This window comes from Apis cerana, linkage group LG11, assembly GCF_029169275.1.
Source record: "Apis cerana isolate GH-2021 linkage group LG11, AcerK_1.0, whole genome shotgun sequence".
NCBI classification, from domain to species: Eukaryota; Metazoa; Arthropoda; class Insecta; order Hymenoptera; family Apidae; genus Apis; species Apis cerana.
In genome coordinates, this window is record NC_083862.1 from 8,172,373 (window position 1) to 8,200,210 (window position 27,838).

The window sequence follows — 27,838 nt, forward strand, 5'->3', positions numbered from 1 at the left end:
GTAGAAGTGTGAAAAATATGTTTCTACATGAACTTTCTTCTTACGACCTCTTTTTTCTTTTTAGATTGCAATACTTCTTTAATTAATATTTTAATATAACAAAAAAAGGAATGGAATTTTATTTTTATCCTTCCATCAAAGAAGAATGATTCTTCAAGTTGTAGAAGAAGAGAAAAAAAATTACAATTCGCAATAACTGAAATAAATAAACTCGAGACATCGAAAGAATTTTTCAAAAGATCCTGAAACTCTTATTACAAATTTCTTTCGAAAGAATGAAAAAACTTTCAGAACAATCTTTACGTAAACGAGAACGTAAATTTCAAGTTGGAAATCATCGGGGGAGGGGGAGGGGGCGAAAGAAACGCGATGCAAATGCTCCATAATTTGTTTCTGCAGAAACGAAAGGGCGCGATAAGGGGGGTGAATTCATCGTGACGTGAGTTTGGCTCCAAGTTTCGAAGGAATTCAAGTATTTGTAACTTTATCTAAATCTCGAGAAACAAAAGAGAAAGTGGAGCGAAAGAAATGTCAAAGTGCAGAGACTTGGAGTAAATTTCGAGTATAACAATTTGCACGAAATGCGGATAACGAATATCATTTCCGATTTTATCCGCGATAGAACGTTCGTTCTTCCTCGAGATGCTATCGAAACGATCCTCGTTAATCCGTTAAAATTTATTATTGAATTGATAGAATATAATCGTGGTTAATCGTTCAATCTTTTTTTTAATCTATGCGCAATTTTTGCATTCCAAATATTGTGAAATTTATTTAAAATGAAACGAGCGATGAAGCTGCAAAGGAAAGTAATCCCACGCGATACAAACATTAAAAAAATTTATAAATAACGATGCGTCATAAATATTTACGTCGGCACGCGTGTAAATCGAGATAAACGCTATTATGAGGCGACATGAAACGGATGTTTGAAATAGAAAAAAACGTGGTGTACGGATGTATCGTTCGCAAAGAGTGAATATAAATGCCACTAATAATAATTTTACATATTCTTAATTAATTCTTATTTATTAGGAAATTCTTGCCAACTCGATTATGAAAGACCATATAATTTTCTTTATTTCCATTCTTTTCGCTAAGAAATTTAAGAGATTCTTATTTATCAGGATCCATCTTATTGTCAAATACATGACTCTATAACTGGATCACGAGATTATACAATTATCTTTTCCATTCTTTTCATTCGCTAAGAAATTTAACATCACAAGAGGATCGTTTTCATGTATATTCTTTTCAACAAAATGCACTATACACATTTATCAAAACTCGTTACTTTCTTTATTACGTTCTAAAAAATTCTACAGGGATAGCGCGTGTCGATATGGAAACCTAGTCTGTCGGCTAACAAATTCGTCGATGTCGCGGTTTAAATACCACGTTCGCTGTCTTTCGCCCGAACGAGCCCGTTTCATCGTCGCGAAAATCGCTCGATACGCGATATCCAATTTAAATCACTTCCGCCGTTTTCACGGGAAAGGCAGGAGAGGGGGAAAGGGCGAAAGAATAGATAGGAGGAGATAAAAATCGAGGGGAAAAAGAAGAAATCCTCTTAAACGATTCGTGAACGCAAAGAGCGCGGGATATTAAACGTTCGAGGAGCTTGGAAAGCGGCGATTATGATAACGAGGATAAATTCGGGTTAAACGTACGATTATGAGGATCTACGAATTATTAAGAGATTGATAATTTGATACCCGATGTATTTCTGTTTGGTCAAAGTGATATATTTCAACTGCTCTCGATGACGAAAGGAAATGATAAAGAAAGGCGAAAAATCTGCTCGTCGAAAGGGATTTTTTTATGATCTAATAACTTTTTAAATGACAATCTGGTGAATCGAAAGGAGGATATTTTTTTGAGAAAAGGATTCTTGTACCGACAAGGTACAAAAGAATCTCAAAATTCAAAATTAATACACAATTTAGAAAAATACTCTTCGTATACATCTCGATTACCAATTAAGGTGAACTCGAAAGAGTCTCGAAAAACCTGGCCGAAACTCGCATTTGAAATCCAACTAACTGCATTAAAGTTATAAATCCGTCGTCCTCTTTCAAAGAATTTTGAAATATATTTTTCCACGGGAAAATAAGCACAACTTATAATTACCAGACTAAATAAGCCGGCCGAGCGATCAAAGAAAAAGTGTTTCTTTCTCGACTTGTGATCTCGCGGGACAAGGACGCGATCAGTTTGATCAAATTTAGATGAGAAGAGAGGAATTTCACGAAACAAGCGCCGAGTTAGCTCGAAACAAATTAACAAATTGAGAGAGAGCCAAGTTAAACATTTACGAATCTAGGAAAATTAAAAAGCAATATCAAAATCGAATTTAAATTTGTAATAATAAAAATGTAATATAATATCCTCCTCGATTGATTCGAGGATCCGTATTAACAATCCCTGACGAAATTCCTGTTGAATCGCAACGGTTGAGAAATCGAAGAGAGACACAGTTTGCGACTAACACACCATTGAATTTTACTCCCCCGTTAAAAGGATATACAAAATCCAATAACCGATATTTCGCAAACAGGAGAAATGAAGAAGAACACTGTAGATATTCGACTATTCTACGCAAACAATTCAAATACTTTTTCAAGTATTGCTCATTTAATCCACTTCTTCGACGTGAAATTTAACGATACTTGGAGATACGTGTCGATTGCGTGATCCTTCAACGATATATTCCATCGTCGATTTTTTGATCCGGACATTCTGATTCATTTTGATTCTGTTTCCGCCGATTGAACGTTCTTAATTGGCTCCAACCTCGTTCCATCCGCGTCCAACACCGCAATCCTATGCACGGTATAAAGTGGTTTCCGATACATACCTCCCGTATTTGACCGAAACTGCACGGTGAACGAATGTTTTTCATGCGGCTCACTTTCGAATCTACCCGCTGCTCGATTTTTGAGGTTCCGATTGTTCGATGTGAAACCTCGATATACTTATTTCGCTATCTCGAAATTGAATCTCGCGTACTTTTCACTTATCATTTCTGGAATGGAAAGTATATGTGTGTATGTATTTTTTTTCGAAAGTATCGAAAGAATTTCGATGGTACGGATGGGAATACGAGGATGATGGATTTGTCAAATACTTTGTTTTCTTCTCGTAGAAAGATGGGACGATTGCTTTCGTTGTTTCTATTAGAATTCGTGTGGGAATAAATCTAACTATCGGCTTATTCCACTTTATCGATCGTGATTTCATTTTGTTCTACTTGCGTGGCCAGGTAATTTTCTATTCGGCTGCCCTCGTTCCACTTTTTTCTTACTCACCTGTGATTCTCTTATCTATTTGTTTGAACCTGTGCTTATTTTATCCCATTGCATCTCTTTGTATTGATTTTTGTCAACGAATTATTCGATATGAATTAAAAATCCAAGAATTTGTATATATCCGCAGAAATCAATCGAATTCGAAATCTGAAAAATTCTTGGAAGGAGAAGGAGAAGGGAAGGAAAAGGAAATCGATGTGATTAACAACCGTTGGGGGGAGGAAATGACGCGTTCGTGTCCTTTTGAGGACAAAGCGACTGATCACATTTTATCCGACTCGAACGTTCTGAAAATTCAAAGAAGCAGCAGGCAGGCTCATCAGGTTGTACACGCGGGGCTCGCTCGGGCGTGAATTAATTGGATAAAAAAATCTTTTAGCCGGGGAAAAGGAAAAGGCTTTCCCAACGATTGAGCGCTATTCTTTCGCCGAGAAATGCATTCACCCTCCCCCCTCATCGAAAAATGCAATTAATGCGCCGGAATGAAATCGCGAAGAAAGACGGTTCGCACAGTTAACTGAGCCCCAACTTGTATTTGCGCTGGTACTATTTCTCTAAAAGGAGGGACGGGAACAAAGGAGGGGTAGCAGAAAAAAGAAAAAGTGCTATTATCTAGGAATTCGATGCAATTTCCTCCTCCATCGGCCGATTGTTTCGTCCCCCAGTTTTTCGACTTTTTCCCTTGCTTCTTCCACTCCTCTTCCTTCGATCGATCCGACCGAATAAATCTCTTTCCTCCCTATAATTCAATTAAAACGTAATTAACAATCGATCGAAATTCGAGACGACACAATCGCAAACGACAAACGTTTTTTTCTTCTTTTCTGGTCGCGTGTATCAGTGGTAAAACTCGATCACGCGTCAGCCACGAGTATAAACCAAGCACAAACTACGACATAACTCGATCCCCTCCGTGATACGCAAACTTCGTATCTTGCGACGTAATTTCGTTCGTGTCACGTATCTCCCGCATCCGACTTGTTTACATGTCACTTCTATCGTAGAAATTTTAACCGTTTAAAGAATATAAAATTAATTAATTAGCAGGAAACCCGCGTTTGCAAATTTGCCAGTCGAGTGGGGATCGATGATTGCACTCGTTTCTTCCTCCAAATTCCATCGCGGATAAGAAAATTTCGCGAAAAAGACGAGGGGGGAGTGGAAGGTTTCCCATTTCGCTCGCGAAATGGATGTAACGCACATCCTATTGCTTCCATTCTCTCCGCGGAGAAACATGTCCATGTACCGGCATTGTTCGATCGTTTCCATCCCCCCTAAACGCGGTTCCTTCCAACGATAACTTCGATACGCTGTCTGTCCCTCGATGGGGAGAGACCTTCTTGGAACGTGTCCATCCGTGGATGGTGACTATAGAAAGGCTATAAGAAACTGGGGAAGGAGGTTCTTGGAACACGAACGATTCGCCTCGAACCACCAGAGTCGCGAATTTATTGGTTTAAATGGAGAGGGGAGGGGATGGAAAGGCTCTAAAAGGTCGTTGAATATCGGGCTCGGAGGAAAAGGGAAGAAGAAAGTGTATTCTTTGAGTAGGATTCTCCGAGAGGGTTGAAATATTGCGTTGGTGGTTAAAGGGAGGAACGGAGTGTGAGGGTAAATTGTTTCATTTTTTCTTTTTATACATCGAATGCAAGTTATTTAAACTTGAATTTGATTGACGATTATTTGTTTGTTAGAAATTGTTGCGTTTGATTTGTGATGGAATAAATACGACATCGGGAGGAAAAAATATTATAATTTGAGAATTTGTAAGAAAAACCCGTTTCTAATGAATAAATTACGAATTATATTTATTTCAGATCGTTTTTAAATCAACCTGGAAATACTTACGATTCAACATATATATATAATTAAACCAATAGTTCATAGTTTCGATATTTGTTTTGTAATAATTACATAAACAATATTTATAACTTAAGTTTAATTATTATAAATAGATATTTCATCCCTGTGCGCTTTTCACGATTATTTGCGAAGAAAAATGAAAAATGAGAAAGATGAAGATGACTCGAACGAATTACACGATGTCACTCGTGTCAATAATTGTTTATTTGTAATTGAAAAGTAACTTGGAATCGAGAGATGCAAATAACTGCGGCCTGCGTTTGTGTATTTGAACGAACGAAGAGAAATTTACAAACTTCATCGAATATCGCCATCAGCGAAATTTTAAACGACGCACGAACATTGAAACCTTTAAATAATAACACGAGAAAATCACGTTTCGCGGTGAGAATTTATTCAGCTTCACGCGTTTCCCACGAAATCGCGTTATTTTTGATTTATTTAACAGAAAATTTTCGAAATTTGGCGAAGCGGATGTACAACGCAATTATTATTTTCTAGATAAATTCTTTGGAACTCCGTTATATATAAAATTTGGTTTCAAAAAAGACGAAATTATCAAGCAAATTTTTATACTTCTTCCTTATTCAAAGTGTCTTAAATTTACCGCAATGGGATGTTAGAATTAACCAGAATGAAGATCGTGCATATATATTTATAATGAATAAATTCTTTATTGTATATTTTTACATAGAAGATACGATAGAATATTTACAATGTAAATTAAAACACATTCCAATGTAACAATATTTACATATAACAATTTTTAATAACAGTATTTTCTATATAAGATAAGATCTGTCTATATGTACAATTGTTTGTAATGTAACTTTGGTAGCGAATAATAGACAATTCGACGAGTACGACAGTTCAAACCATCTGGTTCGAATGTACTTGAACAAAACATCATACCAAAATGGCCTCATTAACGGCGTGCTGCGATTCCTCGTTAATGGTGAATGCCAGTTTACCAAGTTGACATATTACAAGTGCCATTGGCACCGACTGACATCGAATGGTTTTTAGCGATAATGGGCCGATATACGAGCTAACTATCCTACGAAATTTAATCAACGGTTGTTAACGCAGCGGAGGAGAGGAAAGACGTAAAGACGAAAGGCAAGATTAATAAAAATTTCGATTTTAATATTTTTTTCGATGTTCGAAGATTACGAACCTTTTCACTTCATGGGATGAAAAATTCCTCCGCGCTCTTTCCTCATTTGTATTCAGAAAATTCTACTCGGCGAGGTTCGTGGAACCTGAAATTTCAACTTACTTTTAACTGACGTGTCATAAATTCGGTTGGAACAGTGGGGAATAGAATAAAGTTGAAGCTGAAATAAAGCCCATCTTCCGAAATTGTACGTTAATGTAACGTACCATATAATTTCTGAAGCTCGATAATCGATCGATCCTCGAACCTAATTAATTTTTAACACCCAACATGTCGAAATTGATACGGAAGTTTCGAATATCTTTACGAATTTTCTATCTTTCGAGGGAAGTGCATTACAATTCTTTTTCTTTTCTTCTTGGCAAAATTTGACGTTCTACATTTTTCGTTTCCGTACAACTTTAAAAAGATAAATTCCAATATTTCACAACTCGTGCATCATCGTAGCATTACGCGTCTCAAAATTTTCCGATATTCGTAATCCAAAATTTCTCCAAAATTCCAACCAGCCGAGGAAAACAAAAAAAAAAAGAAATTCACGAATCTCAGAATTTTCATATCGGATCCAATATTATCAACGTCCATTTCGAATCGTCGATTCCGTCCTCCAGAATTTAATGGAAACTTGCGACGCGCGAGAATCGTGCGAGAACGAATGATTATCATTATCGTCGGTGACACGGGGGGATTAATCCCCCGGAAATGACGAAAACGTATTTATAATTGCGGATGGCGTGTTCTCGTCACTTTATAATCCTCCTTTTGCAGTTCGCGTTACGGGCCGTCGCTTTGTGCGGACGAAAATGAATCCCATCGGTATTGCTTTTGGCCCGGGGGTTGCAGATATACGATCACGCGCCTCTCAAAGGATCGGACGAGGAGGGGAGAAAGGGGGAGAGAGGGGGCGGATATATTTTTCCAGAATTTCGATAAATAAAGGAATTTCTCCCTCGATTCGGGGGGAGAAAAAGGAAGAACGAGCACGGGGAAAATGTAACTACAAATTATTCGACGTTGAAGTTTTGGAAATTGAAAATATCATGGAAATAAGTCCTATCTAAGATAGCGATGAATTAATTGAATTCTTAATTATTTTTCATCGTCACCATTTCATACTATTCAATTTCTTATTCGCGTTCAATGAGAAATAGTTTAATTAACTCGCGTAAGATATGGACGAGAATACGTAAAATACAAAACCAATATCGTTCAATTTCACGTGTCGATCGAATAATATCGACGCCAACTATATTTATTTCAACGAATCCGAATATTTTACAAATAATATATACCAGCCAGCAAACATCCCGATTCCCAATACCACCTTTTAAACCTTCGTTTTATTTACCGGTTAAACGGAACCTGAAACCTTGCCAATAAAAAAAAAAATCCTCCCCGATACAAAACAAATTCGTAGAAACGAATCTACCCGATTCGAAACGAAACGAAACCCAAGTTGGAAAAAGAAAAGGAAGGAAATACGAATCCTAACGTGTGGCTCGATGCGCGAAGCAGCGTTGTTTAAAAGCGTGATCGATAAACAAACGAGCGGGGCACGATGAGAGGGGAAATTGTCTGTTTTAACCGGTTTGAGCCGAGGAATCATCCCCTCGCCTCGCGCGTCAATATTTACTCGCGTCCTGTTACGAATAAAGCCGATGTTTACGGGCCGTCAATGGAAAAAGAAGGCGCGCACATTCATCGTTCCTTTCTCCCTTTCACACACGTGATGGAATAAGAATAAGGAGAGCGAGAGGAATTTGATCGAAAAAGTTGGCCAGGCAAAAACGAAGGGGGTCCAGTTTACTTTATTAAATTTTATTCTTAATTGAAAATCCAGATCTAGTTGGATTACGTGTATTTATATGCTGCTATTATAAAATCATACGTTTGAAATAATATTGATGGATTGTGGCGAGAAATCTTAATGATACGTGGGTAATTATACCGTCGTATAATTCTTTGAATACATTTCAAAATCATGTGATGTAATAATAGGGTATTCAGTTTTAACCCTTTACTTTGCAATTCGTTCCAGTGAATAGTGGTTCAGAACGTTACGGCTAAAGTAAAAGATTGAATCATTACCTACGATTTGTATTCAACACGGAACGGTATAGTAATTTGGAGCAAAAATGGAACATTGATGTATAAGAATATCTTAATCTTCTGATCAAATGGACAATTTGTATATCCAAGAAAAAGTTTGTGAATTGACAAGTCGTTTAATAAGAAGATCATATCGAATGATTTTCAATTATTACTTTCGCTACTTGTTTCGATAAACAACACTATCAACCCTTCGAATTCTGAACGCAAGAGAGGACGTTGAAATTCTGAGATATGTTCTTTCATAACAGCAGGATATTTCATATCTTCCTACGCTTTCTACGAAACGTCAGATTTCCCTTTGTTGCCTGAGATCTCCATTCAAAAAGGAAGGTAATACAATACAAAAGCGTTACATTTTCAGAGACACGGAAACAAGTATTCCGCGAGTAAGGATTCCCTCGTCCTTCTCAAACTTCGTAATTACAACGGCGAGAAATCACAGAGAACTATACATCGCGCTCGTGACACACTGTAATCTCTATTGATAACTAAATAATAATCGAGAATCTTTTATATCGATATCAAAAAAAAAATCGTTGGAGCTGCAATATCTTTATTTTCGATCGAAATTTGATCAAAATTCAATCCCTTGAACTTGTATTTTAATCGTAGTTTAACAAGCTAGAAGAAGCCACGAAACAAATACTCGGATAAGAAGTATTCTCCAAGCATTGAACGCACTGGCGCGCTGCAAATATATTCGTCGTCTAATTTAACCACAAAACTCTCGAAACAAATTTCACTGTGTGAGACGGTAGTCAAAAATTAGCGAGTCTACGGCAGCTGGGGAGAACTTGGGCGGAGAATTGACAAGAACACGTACGCGTATTCGCATTTGCAATTCGGAAAGTTCGAGTTCTGGTCTTGTGAGTTTATACATGCGCATCTTGAGAACTGAGCCATCTTAAAAGGAAAACTTCCTTTCGTCCGACTTCCAGTTTAAAAGAAATTATATTGACTGCGGAGTTCCTCCGTGTTTCTGTTCTCCTTTGTTTGATTTCATTATGCGTTCATTCAATTTCTCTCGTGGCTGGATCTTTTCTTTTGCGCGGAGGAATCGGTTTTAATTAGCGATCTTTGGTTCACGTGTATTGAAAAAAAAAATGGAGAAAGTTACGTGATCATTTTCTATAATAACGGTTTAACAGAATTATATTTCGATTCTACAATATTTCTTTTTTTAGGATAGAAGTGGAATTGAAGAATAAGGTAATCCACGGATTTTTCTTTAAAATTAAACGTAATGATTTAGATTGGAAAAGAATCCAAGTCTTTTCGATTGCATAAGATTTATCATTTGCATAGAGGTTGTAGTTCATGATATAAATTGTTCAAATAATAACGTAGAAATCTATAGAATATAACGATGAAAAACAATGTGCAGATTCAAAAGTTTTGTTTGCCAATCCAATGGCTAAGTATAATTAATTATTATCTGGATTATTGTCTCTAAATTTTATATCAAAATTATCCTATTATTGATATTGATTCGAATCAATGATTCAAACAGATTATATTGTCTTTGTTAATCGAATAAATCTATAAAATAATAATAACGATTAAAATATAATTGATTAAATTTTTCGTCTAATTAAATTATATTGAATTGTTTTTCTATCGTTTTATTAATGCCATTTATATATATTATTAAGCAAATACATAATTAACAAATATATTTAGTATGAAATCCACAGATTGGTCGATCTGTTTTCCATTAATTCAATCTTGCTATTGCTTGTTCAATATATGTATATCTATAATTGTGAAATGATAATGAACTATAAATTCATCGATATTATGAAAAACATAATATTGTAAGTATTATATAATAATTATAAATAAATAATGTTTTAAAAATTATTTATAAATAATATTACATATATATATATATTATAAGCATCGTGTTGTTAAGTTTAAAATTTCTAATCTCATAATTAATAGCTTTTCTATTGCTTCATTAATTTAATTAATATAACATTATAATATTATCCTGTTAATCCCTCGTATATTATTTGCCATAAAATCCATATTATCTATTATCTTCTATAATTTCAATGTGATCAACATTTATAAAATGATACTAAACTAGACATATAATACATTCAACGTGACTGAAAATTTAACGATTTCCCAATTCAAAATAAAATAAATATGAAGAATAAAGAAATTTCATTTTATATTAGTTATTAGCGATTAAACTTACTATACAAATATAAAAGCGTCAAATTAAATAAATTTAAGTTTTTATATTTTTTTTATATCACAACAAGATAGACCATTGCAATCACCATTGCGGGATCGAAAATAAAACTTCAAGCTTTTCCATCAAAACGCACGTGAGAGATGGAGAAAGCTATGCCATTGAATTCGCTTTTTGAATTATCTCGATATCTCGATCGGTTGCCGAGATATAAGGATTCAAAGTTTCCGCAATGTTTAAAAAATTATGAATGGCGCGCGACCCAGTGACCTACATTTTTTCGTGGAAGTAGTACGCGCTTCCAGGAATCGCGTCTGCCACTCGTCTGGAGTTTGGGATAGGTCAGTGAGTCGAGGTGCGAGCGAGAGATCCGAGTAAGCGAGAAGGACGGAGATGGTAAACGATCAAAAATTACCCTTCGCTTTACACGACGATATCTCGGGAACCGGAAGTCGTATCGGGATAAATCAAAGAGAGTTTTAAAGGGCAAGGATCCGCGCTTCTAACGATCTTTCATCCGTCGATAAAGAGTCATTATCTTCGGAGTTACAACGGTTTAAAGTTTCTCTAATTTTAATACGATTCGATCGAGTTTTAAGGTAAATTACGTGATCAGATACATTTAATTCTGGAAACATGTTGCTATAACGATCTTGTTAATGATATATTGAAGATTCTGATTTAAAAATTATTCCATGCTTTAATAATTATGTTAATTAATTTTTTGGATTCGGCGAAAAGAAATCCTAAAACTATCTTTTTTTCTAGAAAAGAATAGCTTTTTTTTTTTATATAAAATAAGTTGTTACTCATGTTATTTTATTTTCAAGAATTATTATTATTTTATTTCGAAGAATTACCATTTACTATAATAAACACATATAATACTGTAGTATTACATAATTTTTAGAAATTTAAGCTATTCTTCCTCTAAAATTCTCGCAATTGATCGTCTCATTTACCATTAACCCCTTCATTTACGAAATTCAGATCGCCTAGGCCATTTCCAACCTCTCGTAGGTTTACCACCGGCAATTCTCTGTCATGCAGTGTGCATCGGATGATCCGCACGATGTCAAACAATTCGGTTAACCCAAAGCAACGTAGCAAGGTAATCGTTCTCGAGCAAGTTCGTCTTTCATTGCGTCTCCGTTCATCCATTGTTATGTAATCTTCTGAAACAGCGGTTCAAATGAACAATCGCATCGATGGAACAATAAATATTGCCGCTTTGAACGTTCCAGTGTTTGCCGATCTGTTTAAGGCGGCTGTGATTAATGATCACGTGCCGATTACGAGATTGATATGAATGAATCTTAATGTTTATCCATTTTTTAAAAAATAATAATCGTTAAAAAATTATTAACCCGAATAAACGATTTATACTGATGAAAATGAGAAAGTGAAATTCGAAATAATACAAGAAAATTTCACACAGTAGATCGTACATATTTTTCTTAATTTTTAGTTTTATTTATTTTTATTTATGTTTATAATAATTTTCTGTTGTGAAATTTAATCAATTTTTGAATGTAGCTCTCACGATTTCTTTACATACAACTGTTCTTAGAGTCATTTATTGAATAGTAGATTATTTGGAAAATATCTCTAATTTTCATCCTTAAATATTTTCAAATATTATATTTTTAATAATCTTGTAATCCAAATTCCAACAAGTATTTAATAATTTGTACATACTATTCGTGTTATTATTACAGAAGATTATTTCTTTAACATTTATAATAAATCTTTTTTATTTTTAAGTGATAATTGAATGATTTCAGTCGATAACAACCGATTATTAAGAATATCTAATAAACAACGATAAAATATAATAAGATTATTTCAAACGTTGCAATGTTAGTAATGATTCTTACAGATTTTTCGTCTCAAGAAGTTTTCTATCGAAAGATAGATCGTTTTTGTTGCGGAGGAGAAGAGTAAAGTACACGTCGTAACGAGCAGTTTTTGCTTTCCTCCCAAGTTTATGGAGTCAAGCATTCTCGTCAAGTTGTTATTATCTCTCCAATGTCTTCTTGACGATTATTTTATCCTGTATAAATTCTCAACTCATATAGATATTAAACATAACACGAGACAATAATACATTTAATACGAAATATCCAATTTTCAATTTTTAATTCGTAATTTTATTTATAAATTATTTATTGAATGTAATTCAAAACTGAGTGTATCGGATTATTAAAATAATTTTTTTCTTTTTTTTTTTTTTTTGCTGAAAATGATTCCAGCGATAAATTGAATCGATAAACCGTTCACTCCAAGCCCTTTATCTAGTACATTTTGCAACACAATCCTCTCTACTGTTGTTGCTCGAGCATTGGTAATCTAGATACGGCTATGTAACGAACAATAACTTTCTAGTGTTACAATTCAAACGAGAAGTGCAAAGCTCGAGTTATATCATGGTTATATCATAAAGTATACTTCGACAACAGTTTCGCGCTACAGCATGGAATATATTGTTTCGAGAGTCAATCCGTTTGACAAATTTCTAACATCGAGCGAGCACTGTACAGCGAATTAATCGAGTATATTGAGCGGACGAAATACAGTTAATAGAGATATTTATGTTTGTTTGAAAGATACGTCCTTTGTTCTTAATTTCCATAAATGGAAAATTAACGCATCGTAATAAATTATTTATTAATTGTAGGTAATTAACCGTTATTTAAAATTATTACAATTGTAAAGATACTTTCTGAATACAATAATTCATGTTTGTATATATATAATTTTTTAGGAATCTCAAAGAAATTCTCAAGCTATTATTTTTATAAACAGAAAGTTAAAAAATTTGAAATTCAAATCCTGTATTTCTTGTTATATTTCGGTGAACAGGCACAACAGGTCGTAATTATAACAATTTTTTTTCCAAAAGAGTAATTCTGAAGTGGAAAAGAATTTTTCGAATGTGAAAAGAAAAAAAAGTAACATTTACATTTCAACTATTTAACACGACTGAAAAACACTGAAATTTCAAATTACAAAATTTTCCCCCTTACAATTCCGTATTTCAACCTTTTCACGTTTTCTAATATACAATGTAACGAAAGAAATTTACATATAATTTTAAATATTCCCTTCAAGAACACTCCAAATGCAAGGAGGAATAACATTTTAATCTAAATTTTAAACTCCCCCATTATCCCAAGCGCCGAATTCAAAGTTTTAAAATTATGCCCCCTTAAAATTCAACTCCATTCTCTCTCTCTCCCCCCCCTCCCCGATCGAAATTCCAATCGATTAATCCTAAATCCCAAATCCTGCGCGAGTTTTATCAAGATCCATCCCATGTTCGAGGAACCCCCGTCCGTTTCCACACCGCCCTTGGATCTAAAGATCCTTCGATCGCGATACCGGCTTATCCAATTTCCTGCCGCAATTCGGATCACTCGACCCATTATCATCGACCCCCGACACGTCCACAGACTCGGAGGATTTCGGTTACTTCTGCTTTTCAACGCGTCATGGAATCGAAATGGCGGTTCGTGGCTGGCCGCATTTGTCAGCCCATGCTTGACGTTTCGATCTCGTCGATTGGGGCTGTCGTCCCACGTACACGTTCATTAATATTTTCCTCGTGGAAATATTTGACGACCAGGAGTATCATCCGAGGTAGTTAAAAGAATATATATAAATATTTCTTAATTTTTGATCATTTTGTCCTTATTTGTGATAGAATTAATAAAGTAAAGTGAGTATCTTTGTATTATATTATATTGTCAATAGATGTTTAAAATAATATTGTAAGCAAGTTTTCAATTTTGTGCCAATCTTCCGAAACTAACTTAATTTTTAATAGAAACAATTCTACGATATTTAATATTTAATATTTATATTTATACCGTTTCAGCTACCCTAATCTGTGCAAACATTGTGAATAAACTGAAGAAAAAAAAACAGATGCAGATCCGGCTCCAAGGATTTACTTTTGAACGCACATTAAATATGAAAAAAAGCCACATTACGCTCTCCACACGATCGAAACAACGAACCACCCCCGCGAAAAATCGGGAATATTGCGCGGTTCAAACGAGCCGTCGCGAATTAATAACGGCGGCGCTTTTAACCACAGATAAAAACTGTTTTCGATTCGGAGATTACACGGTGAAAATACGCAATACACGTCCTCCTAGATACGATCCTCCCCTCCCCCTTTCTCCTAGTGAAATCCATTTCCAGATAAAGCCGGGCACAAAAGCTTCCTCGCGCTGCTCTCATCCTGCCCGAGTCACCTGTATCGATGCGAGAAAGCAAGAAAATCCAAAAAATAAGCTCGCCTCTTGAAATGAACCACGTGCTCAAAGGTAAATGGATCACACGTACACGTATACACGGAGGAAAATTAACGAAATTGAAATATAGAACGAAAAAGAGGGGCGCGTTTCGAATCATTTTTATGTATGTGCAAGCTATTGTGCAGGAAGCTGGTATTGTCGAAGATATTTTGCTTTATCAGCTTTGCAATATCGTGGATTTTAACACAAAAAAGTGGGTTAAATAATATGAGATAATACGAAACAGGAAGAATTGTTTTTATAGTTTATCATTTTTGATACAGTTTATCTTTGTTTTAATCGTTAACGTTGTAAAAATAAGTTAATTGAATACCGGAAGATTGCAACTTTTAGCGATTAGAATTGTTTGATCGTATTATTAATTTAGTTTTAATATAATTTTTAAGTGTGCAGCGTTAGTGTTACGCGATTAGCGAGTCATTTATTTGAATCTTTCAAGATTGTACAGCGATTGTACACTGTTTCCAGAAAAATAATTATATCAGTTGCACGTTCATTATTCATAATTATATCACGTTATACAATTACATTCGATTGTATACTTTATTTAAATTCGATATAAAAGATTACACAAAAATTGTAAAGAGAAATTCACGACGAAACGAGAGGATATTTCAATCTTGATTTTAAGAAAGCAAACACGATTCGTTATGCGTGATATTTGCCGGAAACAATCCTATTGTATATATTGATTTCGTATTAGCTGGATTATAGAAGATCGATGCAATTTCTGATATCAATCGGCCTATTTCCTTTGTGATTACCTTTGTCCAAGAGGCAGCCCGTGCAATTTTCCTGACATCCTGTTGCTACGTGTTCTCCAATATTGACGAGCATGCAATTACCCCTATTGTCTGCTTAATTATAACCGTCTAAGCCAGTGAAACGGCATTATTAAACATCGAATCTGCTCTACTATTTTTTCCCCCCTGTCAATATTTTGATAAAACGAAAATCCTCTGTTATTACTCGATCCAGTTTATTAAAATATTTATTATACATCTTTCTTTTCCTCGGTGAATTTAATAAATTTATCTCGAGAAGAAGAAATATTTCGAAGTGTCAGTTAATTAATCGTCAATAAGCAAAATCGTATATTGATTTAATTTTAATTTAACGCGTACAATTCGAGCGAATTTAACTCGAATATAGAAGTTTCGTTTTTAAATTTTTGTGAGAATAACTTTACGTTTATAGATAATTCGAGAACTTTGATGTTATTTAAAGCGAAATCAAAATACGAGGAAAGTTTATATATTGCAGGAAGGGGAAAGAATTTTATAATACTATAATAACATAATATCCACATGCGATGAACTGTGTATATTGTGAATAAATACGCCGGGAATTTATATAAATGTGAGGGATGTAAATCTCTTGAGATTAATATGCAGCAAGTGAAATAATATAATGTGTTCTATGCAATTTAATTACGCAAATTTTCTTTTAACTTAACTTTGCAGGGTTTTGCTTTTACGAATCGTTGAATTTTTTCGTGGACGATTTTTCACAACAAACAATTTTGAAATGAAAAGGAAATCTTATTCGATAAAGATCACGATAAATTAATAAAAAAATTAATATCTCTTTATTCTCTTCTTCTGACTTTTCATCTTCGTCTTCAAATTATCTTCAAATGACTTTCGAGTAATTAAACATGTCGACAATTTTTTTCTCGATTTCTACTCATTATCGTGTCCCGAATATCACGAAAATCCGACAAGCGAATTACAAAAAAAAACAGGAATAAATGCATATGTACAGAGAGCAGCGATAATTGTCAAAAAAAAAAAAAGATGCGGTTTCCAGTCGAAAAAAGGGAGTGGATTTACGTGGAAGGGTGGATCGATAAGGGTGATGGATCGACGGATGGATCGTGATTGTACAGATCGGAACCAAGGAAAAGAAGAGAGGAGTCGAAGGGAAGGAAAAAGGATTTTTCGAGAAAAATGAGAGACGGACGAGCGTGGAAGAATTTATAGATATGTACGTACGAGATTTCCAGCAACCACAACACTCGTACAATTAATTTCACCGTTTTCTATTCAACCCCTATCCCTGTATGCTCGAATACCACCTCCAGAGGTCGAGGATTCGTCCCATTTCAGGCCACTTAAAATCAAGCCTTCGATCGGGAGAGGAATTTATAGCCAGCCTCCCGTCCAAGAATTCACCCTCTCGCGGGGCGCAAAGATATTTCACGATTCCCTTGTTTTATCTCGAAAACGATTTCGATCCATCGGGGATAAATTCGATCCGTGTCAGTGATATAACGTATGGAACGTAAGTGATGAATATTCATGCGATGTTTGGGTGTACGGGAGCGAGCATTAGCAAATATTCGACGATTAAATTTGGAATAATCGAACGGGTTTGGAGGAAATGCGAGTAATAAATAGAAATTTGTAGAAAATTTTTGGGGAAGTATTTATATTTTAATTTGTGGAGAATTGTTTGTTACGCGTTATTAAATGATCAGAAATTAATAATAATACTTGAAAATTTATTTAAGTATCAATTTTTAACTTATTTCTTTTTCAGGCGGGAAAGAAGGATTCGCGCTATTTCTACTGATTTTTCATTTAATTCTTTTGTTATCTTCGACTGTTAAATCAAGGAAGAAATAGCAAGAGTTAAATTTTCAAACGCGAAGTGACAATTTTATTATTTGTAAAAAAAGCTGATACATCCAAATAGAAAATAATATTCCATATCCTTTTTACTGTTCTTCCATCGTTTAAGTGTAATAACACGATTCATGATACGAAATTAATTTCGTGAATTATAAAGTAATTTTGCAACAAGAAGTTGAATTATTAATCGATTTGGTTGATTATATTAAAAAAAATTTCAGGTGGTTTTAACATGGAGTTTAAGACCGATTGCAAATGATTGAATCTTCGTAAGTAAGTATAAATTATGGAAAAATAAGAGAAAGGAACAACGAATTCCACGTTATCTCGAAAATGATGAGCTATTAAAAAAGACTGATGGACGTGAATAATGTGAAACATTTCATGCTTATATTTTCCACCTTTTCTCCACGTTGAGGAAGAAAACTAGAAAAGAAAATCCGCGATATCGTTTCTGCATTTAAACGATACTTTCATTTCCACCCCCGTGACTTCATTCCGTATTTTATCGCCGAGAAGAAAATATTTTCTAGATCTCCTTCCCCTTATAATTTTGATGCAAATTAACGGGAAATTATTGGAAAGGTATGCGGGTTTTAAATGGAATCGCTATTAAATATTGAACATGAGGAATTACGAATAAAGTAAGTTGTCAGTCAAGTGTCACATTATTGTCAAAATATCGATTCGTCTTTTATAATGGAACATTAACAATTGCATTGTATTTTATTATAAATTTGCAGATTCATATTTTTATATGGATGTAATTAAAAAGTATTTTTGAATGATAATATTTTTAGACAGTTGTTTAATTTTTAATCGTATTAATTTTGATTTTGACGAATTTTTAATCAATATCTCGAAATTTTAATTCTTACTTTTCCGATCTGATAGTGAAAAGAATGAACGAGTGGATAAAATTGTCTTTATATTCAATAATAAAACAGAACTTTCATTTTTCTTGATATTGAAATCAAAATTACATTATTCGAGGGGATAAATCATTTCAATATCATTGATTGTTTTTAACCTCAACCCTAAAATTGATAAATTCTTTTTCATTCGATACTTTTTTAAACAATTTATATTTCCAATGCGAAAGAAAATCAACAATTTCATCCTTTAAAATATTTCTATCTTCGTAAAATCTTCGAACAATTGAAAAATCTTAAAAGAAGAAATGGCGAATGAAGGAGAAATGGAGGATTGGAGAATCGAATGGAAAGAAATCCCAATCTCTATCAAATGGACACCTCGATAAGTATCATTTTTACGTGGATGCTTGAGAAATTGCTCCTATCTAAGACCGGTTATCATCGTTTATCGAATAGTACATCATCGTGGAACAGAGAACCAGAGAGAAGTTTCGCGAGAAATGCGTTTCAAACAGCTCGAGAGAACATTAACAATTCACTCAGAACTATCATCGGTTCGTCGATCGATAAATCATTCACGATTACATCTCGATTACCTGTTTCAATATTTTTCAACATATTAAAACGAGAATTCGTTACATCTACGTTAACTGTCTCATTTATCAGACTTAAGAATTAATTTTTAATTTTAATAATCGTTACAATTCTACTTTTCAATATTGTCATTTCTCGAAACTTTATTTATTTCACAACGGTACAATATTTGAACTGTATTTACAAAATATTTACAAATTTTATTTTACATGATATTAATTCGTGAAATGTATTCTGTTGCAGGATCGATTCTACGCATCAAAAAAAAAACAGAAGAAAAAGGCAAAAATATCGGTTGAAATTTGTTTATTAAGTTATGAACAAATGAAAATTTTCAGATAAAAATAGACCGAGGATTTTATATTCAGGATAATAAAACATAATTGTTACAAGAAAATTTTTGACATAGATATGGACAAGATTATATATATCTTTTTTAACAAAGCTTCATACAAATATTTCATCACAATTAATTTTAAATAAGATTAATCCCTGTTATATTATTATTATTTTGAAAAATTGATTCGAAAATAGGATCATAGGATCGTGGTCGAATTAATTTAAGAATTAAGACAGTCTTAAATATGATATCGAAGCAATTAAACTTCAAATCAAATATTAAGAAAATTTATTCGAACAGATTCTTCTATAAGCGGCACAAATTATACAATATTTAATTATCTTTATGAGATCAGAGATATCGAATTATAATATTAAAAAATATAAATTAAATATTAAATATCATAATATTTTCATCCAATGAAATTTTTTCCTTATGAAAAACAATTTTTTTTGAAATAATGACCTATTTTTTTTTTCTTTTTATTACCAAACAGAAATCATATGACGCAAATATGCAGTGCAGTGCAAACCGATCGTCGCAAAAGCATCGTTGAAAAAAGCTTATGGTTTGTCAACCGAGCCATTGTGTAAAATAAAAGTGGGCGATATATGCACGGTATTGTTCTCGATATCGAATGTTCGAAAATGATCTTTTTGAAAATGGAACCGAAGAAGAAAAGAAACGAGCTACTTCCTCGTCGAGGACAATTGCATCACGATTGTGAAATTCACTTATCTTCTCTTTTCTACTTTTTTTCTTTTTTTTTTCAGATTGGAAATGTGGATCCAGATTCGAGAATTCTTCTTTTTCCAGGGAGTGAAAAATATGGAATCATCGAGTTTTTAGAATTAATTATGTGCTTGCAAAGGAAAACGCGAGAGAATCGTTATAGTTGTTGGTTTAATTATAAAGTTTTTAGATTCTTTTTTTTTGATGTTAGGATTTTGAATATTTATATCTTTTAATTTAATCGAATTTAAATTTTAATCTTTATTCTTTTGAACCTAAATTTAACTGAAATTTAAATCTTTTTAAATTGTTGAATTTAAATTCAATTTAAATTACAATTCCTAATTTTTCGAAATTAAATTTATATTAAAATTTCGTTCTCCTTCTCTTTCTTTTTTTTAATTTAAATTTGGACATTTTAATTTTTAATCGCGTTATTTAAAACGTATTAACTTGTATTTTGTATTATAAAATTTATTGGATTTATGAATCAGGAAACTAGCATTTTCCCAAGTTTTTATTACTTTTTTTTTTTTTATCTACATATGCAGCCGTGGTTATCCCGCGGAAAGTATAAAACTTTTATTTAAAAACTTCCTCTTGTGTCTCTAATGGTCTCGAAGGATTGAAACATCAGAAATTTCTAGTGAAATTCTTCCTTTCCTAATGAAAAGATTAATCGCAAAATATATATAAATTCCACATTTATAGAAAAGTTACGATGAAATGATATAAAACGCAAAACTAATATTAAAATTAATATTAAAATTAAAAGGAAACGTATAAAAGATTTTGTACGAAAATGAAAAATTCCATTCTTACTTTAAGAAAAATTAAAATTATTTCAAAAACTAAATATATTTTCGAAGAGAGATAAGGGGGAGAAAAAAACATGCAAAACCAATCAATTCTCCCGATTTTATTATTAATCAAAATTCAATGGCTCGTTGCTCGAGTTTTCCTCATTAATCGAGCCGATAATTGCGGAAAATTGAATAAACCACAAATGCGACACGTTCTCCAAGCAATCGTCGTTCGTTAGAGCCACGTTTCCACGTAATTCACCCGCACAGAATTTTCACGATCGAAATCCACGATCTAATTCTGACAGATTCTCGTTTCAGAGATTACACCCTCCGCTGAAAACGGTTTTCGATCCGACGGAATAAATCCATCGGGAGGGGAGGGGGTTGCGCGTGAAAAATACCCTCCGCCCGTTCTCGAATTTCGAAATTAACCGGCCATGTGAAACTTAATTTTCCACCTTAATTCGGAAAGGAGATCCTTTTAACGAGCAAAAATGACAGGCTTCGTTGTAACGCGTCGCACGGCTTGCTTCGATTAACATTTCGGAGGTAATGCGAGGAGGAAGTGTTCGATATTGAGCGATATATATCTTGCTGGTAGCCAGCCTCGTTGATATCAACTTTCGATAAATTTTGAAACGTTGACGAAGGTGTTAGATTTGAACAAAGTAAATGATTTCGACGATCGCTAAGAAAGGGTGGAAGTGTTCGATGCTCGCGTGATTTATTTATTAGCGAATTTTGTTTAAGGCGTTGAAACGGAGATAAACGAAAGAATCTTCGGTTATTTTAGAAATGAAAATATTCCATGTCGAAATTTTGATGGAAATATATGGAAGATAATTTGGAATTTATAGAAATCTAGCTACTTTGAATAATTTGAACAAAGAGATCTAGAAATGTATGTAATAAAGTAAAACGAATTGCAATTGTACAATTCCATTAACGATTCATTGTCATATACGATATAATGATTATTTCAACATATTTGTTTCTAATGATATCTAAGTGCTTGTAAAAAAATTTACGATAAATTTAGCACATTGGGATCAGTGATAAATAAATATTCATTCAAGGTGTTCTCTATCGTGTCAGAATTCATTAAAAATTTAACGAAATCCGATATCGGGTCGCGACTAATATAAGATAACTAGAACCAAACTGGATTATAACCTCGTGATCAGTTCAAGATGAAATTAGAAAATGAAGTTAGTTCTTTCTTTCTTTTTTTTTTTTTTTTTATAAAAAGGCTTTTTCGATTCGTTCTGTATACTTATACATATCAGGATATTAAAGGAAAAAGAAAAAAAAATTGCACGAAATATTTCAGATTTCGTATAATCGAATCTTGCCATAATCTATATAATTTGTGACTTGTTAATATCATCGGTTGGCAAATCATCATGCAAAGGGGGTTAAATAGGTGGTAATATCAAGAATAATCGGAATCATTGATCGATTTGTAATTCATACCTACTCGTTGTTGTTTCACGTATAATCGTATTACAATTATTGCCCCCCGCATCATTAAAATGTTACGTTTAAACGAAATAATTGGCCGTCGTGTAAATCACGTTGGGATTCTAAACAGGAATAATGAATCATAAACGGAATCATTATCTTCAACGTCACCTATATAACATTACCTATATAATTATCCGGTTAATTAAATTCCAACATCGGATGGACAACTATTTACGATCGTTAATTAAAACGAATAATTCGTTGTTCACGATTGATTGCAAATTATCGATCGTCAAAATCTTTTATCCGAAATCCATATTACATATGAAAAATTTATCCTTCCTCTAACTGTTCTTCCCGACAAGCCTGCATTCATCTTTCCTCTTTTATTCCAATTTCCATTCCAAAATTACAATGATATCGTACAATGTACAAAATGTTCCGCTTTAATAATATAACTCGATAAACTGAAAGCGGAAAATCGTTTCAAAACGATCGAAAAGAAATAGCTATAGAAGGAATATTAAGGCGTTAAAACGATTATGAAAAAAATTAATTTAATTTGTCAAAGAAAAGATTAATAGCGCAGAAACGGTATTCCATCGTTGTCGAGGATAAAAATATCGAACAAACGACACATATAACGCGCTTTGTGCCTCGATCAGCGACGAAAAGCGAAAAGTGGCGGGCAACAATGCCGTTCTCGTTTGACTCGGCGTTTACGCGGCAATCGCGATAAATAAAGGCGCACGAATTGCAACTCGCGAATCGGCCACGATTTGTACGATCACCCTTTATTGGTTTACGAAATATTCGAGGGAGGGAAACGTGGCCGGCATACGCGTTATTACCCGATCGTTATCTGATTTCCAGCCGATTCGCGTGACGTCTCTGATTATAAAAATTGATTTTGAATTTAATTATTATTATTTTGTTTAAATTTTCGCGCTGTCGATACGAAGTTTACGATAACGAGGGGACGGGATCGTGTTATCGAATCAACGTTGTTGATTGCAATTTGGAAATATCATTCGTACGATATATCATTTGTAACTGTAAATAATGATAAATGGAAACTTATTTCCTCTTCGAGTTCTCCGCGATTTTTACAAATTCGTTTACAGAGATTTTGAATTACTTTTCTCTATAATTCATTTCGATCACAATGCTATATACCGAGCAAAAAAAGATCGTTCATATTAAGTACATGGCAAGCATGCGAATCGATGAAAAAGCTATTTGAATTATTTCAACCCCAAACCACAGCATTCTACAAAATTCCTCATACTGTTAGTATTCATCCATAGAGAATTTTCATTTTCCACGAATTTTTCATATGCGAAAATAAAACATAAAACAATGGGGATGATATGATATTCTTTCCCCGTGGAAATTCGGCGAGGGAGAAATTGAAGATATCGTCTCCTTTCCTCTCCCTGTCTCCAATATTTTCATCCTTTTAATCCCTTTCATTTCCACCCAATCTATCACTGTTAAGTGGATATCGCATTGTTTTCCTCCTTTCTTGTATATCGAGCCACTAGAACTATTTGAAACGAGGAGATTCCTCATTTAATTTCGTTCTTCCTGACCAAGATTGCCAGGATAAATCGATATCGATGCGTGTGAAATATATAGTATGGATTTTAAACGGATCAAGTTTCGCAAAAATGGATGATAAAGCTCCCATTGCGTTTCGTTACACGTTGAACGGTAAGTAAACTCGAATAACGGGGAACGCGTTATCACGGGGTTGGTTTAATGAGCCGGAAGCAGTCGGAGAGCACGTTTGAGCGTGACGGTTGGCAAAAAGGGAGGCGAGGAACGCCATCGACGCGAATACGTCGCTCGAAATAAGCCACTCGCGAGCTTCGGCTGTTCGATGAACGCCTAAAAATATCTGGCCGCCTAGAAATCGTCGATTCGCTGTTCGTCGTTCTATTGTCGTTCGTTCAAAGATTTTCTTTTTTTTTTTTAGCAAGCTTTGCGTTTCGTGAGTTTTACGACTTGGGAATTCCTCTTTGATTTCTCTTTTTCCTTTTTTTCTTTTTCTTTTTCCCCCCCCGTTTCTATTAGTGTTCGTCTTGCGTTGTGGAATATTCTGTTTGGAATCGGGTACCCGAGGTGTAAGTAATTGGTAGAGGGTTGAAATTTTAGAGATGCGAGTTTTGGAGGGATTTTAAGGTAAATATTTGTTCGAGTATTTTTTTTTTGGCGGGAGGAATTTTAACGAGATACGCGCATTATAAAAATTACGAATTTGGAATTGAAAAAAATTGTAGAATTTCATTATGGAAAGGAGATTCTGGAATAAGAATAAGAGCGAGTGTTTCTGTTTCAGATATTATTTTTTCAAAATATCCACGACGAGATATCTTTAAATTCCTTCGAATAGATTTTCTATCTCTTAACTCGAATTCTAATTCCAAATCCGTCCAAATATCAAATTCGTATAAACTGTACGTAAAACTTATTTTTCCTAATAAACCAGTAAATACACGATATCAAGTAAAAATAATGTTCGATTTTATGATTTTACAAACGAAAGGAAAGAATCACACAATTCGAGTCGCCACTTGTTCTTTCACCCGCTAAAGTTTTTCCATCAAACACTAAAGTTTTTATTGTTGAACGACAATAAACCTTTTCTAAGCATCCGCAAATAGTTCCATTAAAGATTCAAAGAGGCGTTCTCATAATTCTTCGCTAATGCAAAAATGGTCGGGGGAAGCCATAGAACGAATATTCCGCTTCAAAAAGGATTAAAAGCTGGAGCAGTATCGACTTTTTGAGTGTTTAAAAATGAAAATTTCCATTACTATCGACGACTCGGAAATCCTTCCTCGATCGCAAATTATGCATTGTTATTATACGTTTTCCTCTTTTATCCATCGCGTGGAAATTCATTCGTCACGTTGAAAAAAATTCTTTCGATTGTTTCGAAATAAAAATTCTCTGATCGTTTCTCCACTGTTTTCACAACGGGAAAGAAAAGGGTAATTATTCTTATATTCTACGTCTTCCATTTATGTGAAAATTATTTCATTATTAAAATGATCTAATTGTTCAATTTTTTTTTTTTAATCGAACATCCACGATTCTTGATGCGTTATAATATGAAAATATATTGCAAATTTCAATTTCCTTTTAAATCCAATTCCAACGATATAAAAGTAATATTTAAACAAGTTACGTCACTAGTTAATGCTCTCTAGTTCAGTATTCATGAATGTATAAAATCGAATCTACGTTTTCGTCGTATAAAAAGGGGCATAAAATGATGACACGGTGTAGATGACAAAAGATGAAGAGGATATCATATCGTTGTTGAATCAGATGAAAAATTAGATTCGTATTATTAATGACATTTTTAGAATTAACAGTCTTAATCAAACCTCTTACATCGTTTCGTTATACGAATTAAAAATTAATCCTTCTACGTTAAATTATAAGAGATTTTGATATAGCAAAATTAAAATTTTTATATTTTAAATTAATGATTAAAGAGAAAATTCATTGTAGCTCTTCGGTTTCTAATTACTCGTATCAACGATCTAAATTAATAATTGTAAAAATTATTAATAATTAATATTAATGTTCATATTTGCAAAGTTTCGTATAAAACATAATCTATTCGACTAATTATTCCTTGCAGTTTTTTTATTTTCACACGATCTTTCTAACGAAATTAGTCCCAGTATCCATGAAGCCTTTTTATTACTCTTCATTTTTGCCAAAGAAGATTAGTTACATTGAAAAAAGAAACGAATGAAAGGTTCTCTGCTCGGCGCTTTCTCACCTTATTCATTCACGGTTCAGTTCGTTCGAATTTTTAGAAAATCACATTGCCGCTAAACCTTTTAAATCTTTTTGTTTGAGATAGGATCCTGAATTATAAAATTTAGGTCACCAAGTATAAATGAAATCGGTGATGGATCCAGATCTATCTAATTAAATCAATAAGCATTTCTTTCATTTTTAAATTAAATTAAAAGAAACAATTCAAAACAAGTGTACTTAAAATTGAATGCAAAAATATATTTATATATTTCAATAATTTTATAGAAACGAAGTTCTACGACTACTTTCCGTCATATTTGAGAGTCTGCAGTGTCTCCATTTTAAAGAAAAATGGCGTAGAAGCTTAAAGTAACGCATAAAAGCTTTCGTATCACAAATCGTCACAAGAATCGCCATTAGTCGAACGTGAGAATTTCTTCGAGCAATTACTCACGAGTATTATGATCACCAAAGTGCTTGAAGATAATTTAGGGTTACTTGGAACAACTTGGGGACATGTGACTCGGTGCTTCATAATGTTAATTACGAACTTCGTGAAGTTCGCAGGCTTGTCGAGTTAAGCTTTTCATAAATCTCGTATATCGGTAAATTTGGAGAAAATTATGCGAGCGAGTGGAGCATTCGTTCAGAACGAAAATGGAATCGTCGACATTATCCACAAAAACTTAATAATAAATGGAATCTTTTTTTATGTATGATTTGGAGCTTTCCAAACTTTTTTTGAGACAGTATCCTCTTTTGTGACAACCAAATAACTGGCTACACTCTTTCCTTCTTACAAAATTACATTTTAATAAGATAAAGTGAACGTAATATTTTATTTTTGAAGAATTAAGTGAAGAGAATAAAAATAATATCTTGTTTTTCAAATTATTAAATTTGTCAAATCCCATATAATTTGAAAGATTTCTTGGATGTAACACATCCAGAATATATATGTACACACACTTTGTCACGACTGTTTGTTTTCTTTCAGTTCGACGAAATTAAATAATCTCCTTATTTATTATTACAAACGACATCCGAGTGTACGTGGCTTTATTTCGAAATTATTCTTTCGAAAGTATTCAACATTGCGTACAAGAATGTTACGATGACCGGAAATTGTGAGAGAGTGGAATTTATGAAAGACGCGTGAAACGAAGAATAAAATTCTTTAACGATTCCAACAGTTTCTTTCTTATTTATATCGAAATTATATGTAAATGTAAGTATAGCAATATCGTGTATAATAATGTAAAATGTGTTTAATATAATTTGTAATAATAGAATAATTTTAAATTGCATACATTCGAGTTTCGATTTCTAATTGAACGATGAGAAATTGTGGAAGAAAATTATTTATGAGATTGAATTTTGTGTAACGAGAAAAAGTAAGTCAAATTTCATAGATCAACGTAATCTTTAGAATATATAAAAATGATAATTTTAATTTTATTATACAGATTGTAAATTAATTTATTGCGATTAATCATAGTTATGCTATGATTAAACAAATGTGTCCGTTAACTAAATAATTAATGTGCTAATATATATGCAATATATATTAAATTCTTGTTCAATAAATTCATATTATATATCGATTAATTACGTCAAAAATATCAATATGTA

General features: G+C 33.3%; 1 protein-coding gene and 1 long non-coding RNA gene across 15 annotated transcripts in view; one reads left to right on the top strand and one right to left on the bottom strand.

Moving 5' to 3' along the window:
* LOC108002347 (uncharacterized) overlaps positions 1–27,814 on the top strand; it is a 65,964-nt gene extending 38,150 nt beyond the window's left edge. The window contains exons 4-5 of one of the 3 annotated variants that reach the window (XR_009831863.1): positions 65–18,259; positions 18,359–27,814. This is a non-coding gene — a long non-coding RNA (uncharacterized LOC108002347). Of the gene's footprint in view, positions 1–64 lie in introns of all 3 variants that reach the window. The other 2 variants (XR_009831862.1, XR_003698725.2) reach the window with 2 other exon arrangements.
* The window catches only part of LOC108002344 (hemicentin-2), a 349,141-nt gene that overhangs the window by 129,010 nt on the left and 192,293 nt on the right, over positions 1–27,838 (bottom strand). The window lies entirely within an intron of this gene.